The sequence below is a fragment of the Nomascus leucogenys genome, chromosome 9 (genome assembly GCF_006542625.1).
Source record: "Nomascus leucogenys isolate Asia chromosome 9, Asia_NLE_v1, whole genome shotgun sequence".
In the NCBI taxonomy this organism is placed as follows: Eukaryota; Metazoa; Chordata; class Mammalia; order Primates; family Hylobatidae; genus Nomascus; species Nomascus leucogenys.
In genome coordinates this window covers 83142415-83150173 of record NC_044389.1, presented here as the reverse complement: position 1 = coordinate 83150173, position 7759 = coordinate 83142415, and the positions used below count along the sequence as shown (strand labels likewise).

The window sequence follows — 7759 nt, the reverse complement described above, 5'->3', positions numbered from 1 at the left end:
TTCAGTACAGTAACATTCTGTACAGGTTTCTAGCCTAAGAGCAATAGGCTATACCATATAGTTTAGGTGTGTTACCATAGGCTATACCATCTAGGTTTGTGTAAGTACAGACTACGATGTACTAATAATACTTAATGATGCATTCTCAGAATGAAGCCACATCATTAAGTGACACATGACTGTGACTGTAAAAACAGCAGAGGTGGGCACTGTTTATTCTAATGAGGTTATGAGTTTGTCAGGTTTCACATGTAATCTGGAACTGGAATGTAGCTGTGTCAAATGTTGGATTGTGTGTTTTGTGCACACCAGTAGGTGACATGCATAAACACTGTGCAGCACAGCACTCATCTGCCTGGGATCCCTTCTACTGAAAGGTCCCTGCAGGGAGCATCCCTGGTGCCAACAAACAGGTTTTGCAGAGAATTGCACTTATTTCTTCCTTTGATTCAACTCCCTGCAGAGGTTTTTCCAGAACACAATGTCACTATTTCCAGGTCAGTCAAGATTCTCCTGCCAAGCAGGGTGCCATGAAGAAAATCTAGCTTAGAGTGTGAGCCAAAAGAAATCAAAGTGGAAACAGAAATGTCAGAGGACTAGAGAGGAAATGACAGGAGTCTCCATAGTCATCATTAGCATCAACGTTTCACATGCAGTGGCTTTATTCAAGCCCACACAAGATACAGGAGTCATTGTCAGTAACGTGAGGACTAAAACAGAGCAAATGTCACCTTGTCCCTGCATCAGCTCCAGAAAGGTACACACAGTGGGAATTACTCCTTTGTTGCATGCTTTTGGAGGGGACAGAGGGACTATTACTGAGCTGTGGAGACAGAAATGGAATTTGTACTTTCACAGGGTAAAGGGTGGGTCTCTGCTTGTAATAGTCACGTTGAAGTTGGCCTTTAGAACCAGGAAATTGAGTCTATCTCTGATATCCCTCAGAGGTGGAAGGCATACAACTTTTCATATGTAAATCTCATGATTTGACTTGTGCTTCACAGATACCACATAGCTCAGGCTTGGGGCTTCTAATTCTCAGGAGAACTAGCGGTGTTTGCGGCCTCCACGGTCAGTATGCTAGATATACTGGCTCCTGTTCTGGCACAGCATGGCCATTGTCCTTTGAGGGAGGAATGAAGAATAACATGCTTTGTGTTTATGTTTTTAAAATAGCTTCTGCATTTGTTTTGAAAAATTCTACTTTGAAATGCGTACTGAATTATTTAAATATTTTTTTCCCTACTTCCCTCTCTGAGCAATTGTCAATAGCTGACTGTCCTGGAGGTGGACCGTTCCATCAAAGAACAGTTGGGAAAATATGTAAATTTGTAGTTTTAAATGAGGATCCTCTAATTTCAACTGTAAGATGAATAAGCAGGCAGTCATACAGCTCAGCATCTACCTGAAAAGTGCAAAATTATATTCTAGAATGTTCTCTATTTCTGTTGCTTTAGTCTCCTCCCTCGACTTCCCCCATCCTGCCCCACGTTTTCTTCAACTCTTTCTCCCCAACATGGCTTCTGCTTCATCCTTTGCTCTGAATGCTTTCTCCAATCTTCCCCTCATCTAAATATTACTCATTTGAAGACTCAGTTCAAGCCCCTTCACATTCATAAAAATTTTCCTGACCACTGCAAACCATTGAATGTCTGAATTCTGTTTTGACTTTTAGTAGTACTAACATATTCTCTAATAATTTCAGGTGCTATTACATTATTTCCCTAAGCAGATGGCAAGCTGCATGATGCCTAGGGATGTGACTGTATTATTTTTGTATTTACTATAGGAAGTAGCCCAGTGCAAGGCATAGTAAGTGATGTTAATTACTCACTAGTTATTTTCCTTTCCCATAATATTTTCTTTTCAGAATTTTCACATGGTTCCAGATTATTTCTTCACAGTATCATCATATTCTTTATCTACATCTTCCTGTAATAATTAACACTTTTATAAACCTGGGTCCTGTCTTTGCAAGAGCAATAGATGGGTAAGTATATCGAATAGAGAAGTAGATTTTCTCTCTAGCCCCTCTGTGTGAGTGTGCAAGTGTGTGTGTGTGTGTGTGTGTGTGTCTTTGTGTTTAAGCAGGCTATGGGAAGGGCGAGAGAAATGGGAAGATTACGTGACTGGCTGTTATTTGGATGACAGTAAGATCACTGCTCAGAAAAGAGTTAAACTTTGGACAGTTCTCCATTAGCCGATAGTGTAATTATCAATTGACTAAAACTGCTTTTTTTTTCTATCAAGGAAGAAAAACCAAGTTTGGATTAAAAAATGGGGACAATTTTCTACGTGCAATATTTTTCAGTTTTGGAACAGAATCTAATAAATGAAGCAGTGGAAATAAATTAGAAAATGGTAAATGAAAAGGTATACCACTTGACAGTCAGTCTTGTCCACATATTATAACTATGGAAACTGTACAAGCTCCCTGAGGACATGGAAGGACAGCTTGGATATTTTAAGGATTAGATTATTTATATCTATTTATAAAAAATACATTGTGACATTTGGATTTAATGAATATAAAACACTAGTCATAAATACTTGGTGAAAGAGTTAGGTTAATTTTGGAACCTAGAGGGATAATTTTGTTTAGGTCATAAAAGCCAGCATTGGATCCTAGTGGTGTATTGAGTGGATTAAGGAAATTACAGAATCTAAAAAGGCTGTGTTTTCTCTGACCTTGTGAATATTCCCATTTTATATGACAAAATGTCTTGTCCTGGAATGTGGCTGTTGAAATCAGTTACCTGACCCATATAAGAAAATATGTTTTCCTGTATCTCAATCTGTTCTCTAGCTAAGTATATTTTCACCTATACACAAACGTATCTGCATGTGTGTGTGTGTGTGTGTGTGTGTGTGTGTAGATGTAAAGTTTTTCTTGGCATCTTGAAACCAAGTTTGGAATATTTTGAAAATGCCATAATTAGTTGTTCGTAATTTGATTTCTAGGTTGTTGACAGTCTTTCTTTCTAGGCTGAAGGCTAACATTTTAGACCCACAGAGAAGAATATCTGGTCAGATATGTTTATGTCACCAAGATGAACAGAAATGACATTAGTCTCTGTGGTGTGATTTGCTAATTAGGAAAAGGCACCCCCTCCATATAGGTATAACCCTGTGTGCCACAGCTTGGCTCCTGGGCCTGGGTGGATTTCAGCCCCCACTCCCCGCTCACAGCCTGGCATCACTGTACAATTCATGCACTTTACAAGGGTATGTGGGAGCTCTAAATATTAAGGTGTGAAATGGCTAGCAGCACAGGAATAAGTCTACAGGAGGTTTTCCTTGAATAGTAAATATAGAGGCCATGATTACTGATTACTTAATGGCCATTCCTAGATATTTAAACCAGAGATCTGAAGATGGGGAGGAGATGGGTGAAGATGTTCTCCACCTTTTTAGCCAGACTCTCTTCTATTATGTTGCACTCATATGGCTTATGTTTTGAGATAATTGGTCTAACTAAATTTATTTAATAACTTTGTTTGCATATATTGATCTCTTAACCAAATAGACATAACTGCCAACTTTTGAGAGCTTTTGAGCAATATATATGAATATTTTCACATTGGGTTCATGTGATTTTTAGGCCAGACAAAATAATTCTTTTATTAAAAAATTTTTATTTAATCCATGTGTCCATGCCCCAAGTAAATGTATGATTTTCACATGGTGTTTTGCTTTTGATATTTATTTATCTATCCTAAAGTTTGGAAATTCTACATTAGAAATAAGTAAACAGTGCCACAAGGGACCTGTTGCTCTTAAACATATTCTATTCTCATTATTGATAATCCTGAGCGACAATGTAGGCAACACTAAACAAGCAAAATATGGGGATTGGGTTGCTAAGAAGTGAAGATCTCTCTAACTCTTTAATCTTCCAGTGTGTAAATATTTGATAAAAACCTGCCCTTTTGTTTAACTTTAATTTTTCTTTTGAGGAGAGAAAGCATTTTAACTACATACCAAAGAATAGACAGATGCAAACAAGCCTTGACTGCTACTTGCCTGATAAAGGGAAAAACTGGTCGTCTGGTCTGTTTACTGTTTTGTAAATTGAAAGATATATAAAATAATGCTTCCAACACGTTCTAGTAAAGTCATCAGGATCTTAAATGACTTGGTGAGACTTAAAGGGAGAAAAATAAATCCCTAAGGAACATTTTTAGAGGCATGAAATATTGTGATTGTGAATAAGAGTAATGTTTTTATTTATATGAATACATTTAAAGAAATATATGCAACCCTAGTGTGTGCATATATGTATATATTTATGAGTGTGTATGCTTGTATATATGTATATTCTAGAAATATATGTATTCATTTTAGAAAAAAATATAGATACGGTGGTGCTGAGTCTTTGTTTCAAATAGAAAGCAAAGACCAGGTTTTTAATAACAGGCTTCAGTAATTGATCATATTTTTGTCCATTCTATTTTGGACAGATAATATAGCAACATTTGAAGCAGATGCTATCAGTACTCCAGCAATTCTCCTCAGATTCTTCTGACTCTTTCTGTGTGCCGATCCTCTGGCTTCAACATGCTTGGCTCCTAGAGACTGGCATCTCTAAGTCTCTTTGAATGACTGCCCTTGGGCTACTGGCACCACGGTGACTGCATGCACAGTCAGCCAGCATCCATGGTGGTAACATGCCCTCAAGGATAGCCCTTACCAAGGACAGACAGGCACAGATTATAAAATCTCAGCAACCTTGCCCCAAGGAGGAACAAATCTGAGGTTTAATTTAGGTTCCAGAGCTCCCTATCAGGATTAACCTGAGGTTGAAAGTTAACCTGAAATTATACCCTTGCTAGTCTTCTCCTTCCTTCCTTGCTTCCCTCATCTATTCACAGGCATATCCTATACTGTACTATACTGATTCCAACTATACTGAATCACTTGCACACAAACTCTTGTCTTATTGTCTTCTTCTGGGAAACCTAAAATCATATCTAGCTGTCACTGTGGTAAAAATTTCACAGGCATATAGAGGTTTATTATGTCTTGGATGCCATGCTAATTTTAAGATGTTGTGATGAAGTTACTCCCTCCCTCCCCCCTCAGCAATGACTGGGAATCATGGCTAATGGTTTGTAAAGCATAAATCAAGCCAACTTTTTCCCCTGCTAGAACCACAGGAAATGGTGGTATTGTTTTTGATTATACACTTCCCAGTACATCAGTGAGAAGATTAATCCACAGAGGCATAAATGACCAGAATTATGAATTGAGGTAATTCTAGGCATAGGAGATCAAAAGAAATAGCCAGGGACCTTATTTTTCCTGTGAGAAGAGAGCAAGAGAGCTGGCAGATGCATGGCAAGGTTGAGACTTGATTTATGCCTGAAAGTAACTGACCGGAGGTAACATTTGGCTCTAGCCCTGGCTCAGTTCCTTACTGTGGATTCCTGAGCAAGCTGTTGTGCTGGTTCTCCTAGACCTTAGTTCACTCACCTGAGGACTTGCACTGAATGATACATAAACTTCCTTCTGGATTTTAGTTTTGTGATTCTGTTTGCACAATCATAAACAGCCAACAGAAAAGCCATACGTGAAGCTTCAGAAGCTGGAAAGTTTAAGCACGTATCACTTACTCGTGAGTTATACTTTTCTGTGTCTGAGAGCATATGAGGAGCTTTGCTTGAGTAGTAGCAAAGGAGCTTGTTAAGAATTCAGAAGCACAGGAGTAGTGGAGTATTAAATGGCTAAGAAAAAGACACCAGCTATCTCACTGGTGACACAAAGCAGAATTTCGCAATTTAGTCTCATTCCCACCAGGAGTCTATTACACATTCAAGACCTTGAAAGACTACAAAGTCAAGAATGGAAGGAACAGATTAAAGGGGGAATATTACTTTCAGAAGGAAAGGGAAAGAAACAAAACGAACAAAATGCAGATACTGTTTAATTTTAGTGAAAACTCTTTCTTAAGCCAAAGGAGTCTTACTTTTCTCAGCCCGCAATATCTGTGGGAATGTCGATGGAATTTTCTGTTTCCTCATCTTTAGTTTGTGAGAGGCATGTGTCTGCCCCATTGCAGCTCTTAAGAACTCACCTTCATACTACTTGTCAATTCCACAAATCCTGAAATGCATTATATGATTGGGCTGGACCCATGAAAATGTTGAATATATCTTTGAAGTGCCAATGACAGTGCTAACTCAAGTCACTACAAGTGTTCAGCAAAGGCCTTGTAAAACAATTACTCAAAACACCCTCATCCCTGCCCTTTGACCTCATTCTTATGGCTTCTGGTATGGGGACTAACTACATCAAGTCATTCTGCAGAACAAACCTGTAGAAGAAGTGTGAATAATTTTTTTCATTAAGATATTTATAATCAGAAGTATTTACCCCAAACCGTAAACCATTCATATATTCCAAAGATGTAACGTGACTTTTCTGATATTAGGACATTAGAAGTATATGGAAATTTAAATTTGTTTTTGTATCAATTTGCTTTTTAAAATAAATACATTTACGTGATACAAAATTTTAAAAGCATAAAATGAAATTTTCCCTCCTGCCCCTGTTCACCCAGTATTCCTCTGTGGAGATAACCAGTGTTATCAGTTTATTAGTTTCTTTCAGAGATATTTTATATAAGCAAATACTCTTGTGGGTATGCATTTGTACATTTTACATACTGTTATATACCTTCCTTTTCTCACATAGTATACATTAGGAATTATTCTATATTGGTACTGAAAACCTCTTCTCATTTTAAATATAGCATTTCAACACTTCATGCTCTCTGTCTCTCTTACCTGCTTAAATGAAAAACCAGAACTAACTACCATTTTTTATGTGTGTATTGTCTCTGACCCCCAACTAGAATGTTAACTACATGAGAGTAAATATTTTCAACTGTTTTATTCACTACACTCATTATTAACGCCCAGTACAGTGCCTGGCATACAGTAATTACACAATAAATATTTGAATTTATTCAATAAATGAATATGTTAGACTTGATAACTAATTTTATTCTATTGTATGTAATTAATTAAATGTGTTAAGTCACTATTCTATTAATGGGCATTTAAGTAGTGTCTGGTCTTTTGTTCTTATAGACTCTGCTGAGATGTGCATTTTGGTACATACATCATTAATCCTAGAGCCAGTTTGTCTTTAGGGAAAATTTCTAAAAGTGAAATTGTAGTTTCAAAGAATGCAGAATTTTTTTTTTTGAGACGGAGTCTTTCTCTGCTGCCCAGGCTGGAGTGCAGTGGCCTAATCTTGGCTCACTGCAACCTCTGCCTCCTGGATTCAAGCGATTCTCCTGCCTCAGCCTCCCGAGTAGCTGGGACTACAGGCGTATGCCACCATGCCCGGCTAATTTTTGTATTTTTAGTAGAGATGGGGTTTTCACTTTGTTGGCCAGACTGGTCTCAAACTCTTGACCTAGTGATCTGCCCGCCTCGGCCTCCCAAAGTGCTGGGATTACAGGCGTGAGCCACCGCACCCAGCCTGAAATTTTTAATTTTGATAGATAATGCCAAATTGTTGTCTTTGGAGGTAATACTAATTTTTACATTTACCAGCAATATATCTATGCATAAATGCAATTGTCTTTAATTTAAAGGAATATATATTGAAAGTAATAACAAAACTGCAATTACTTTTGCGCCAACCTAATAATATTTATTTTTGAAGATGCCAGAGCATTTAAAAGAAACTTCAACCCAAATTAAAACAAAATCTAACAAGCTTCAATAAAGAAAAATTTCTCCTATTGATT

General features: G+C 37.5%; 1 long non-coding RNA gene across 1 annotated transcript; it reads left to right on the top strand.

Annotated features, from left to right (window-relative positions):
• The first annotated feature begins 433 nt into the window (after positions 1-433).
• On the top strand, positions 434-7234 carry LOC115836718. The gene is made up of 3 exons (XR_004031740.1): positions 434-757; positions 1871-1990; positions 4461-7234. It is a non-coding gene; the product is annotated as an uncharacterized LOC115836718 (long non-coding RNA).
• The last annotated feature ends 525 nt before the right edge of the window (positions 7235-7759 follow it).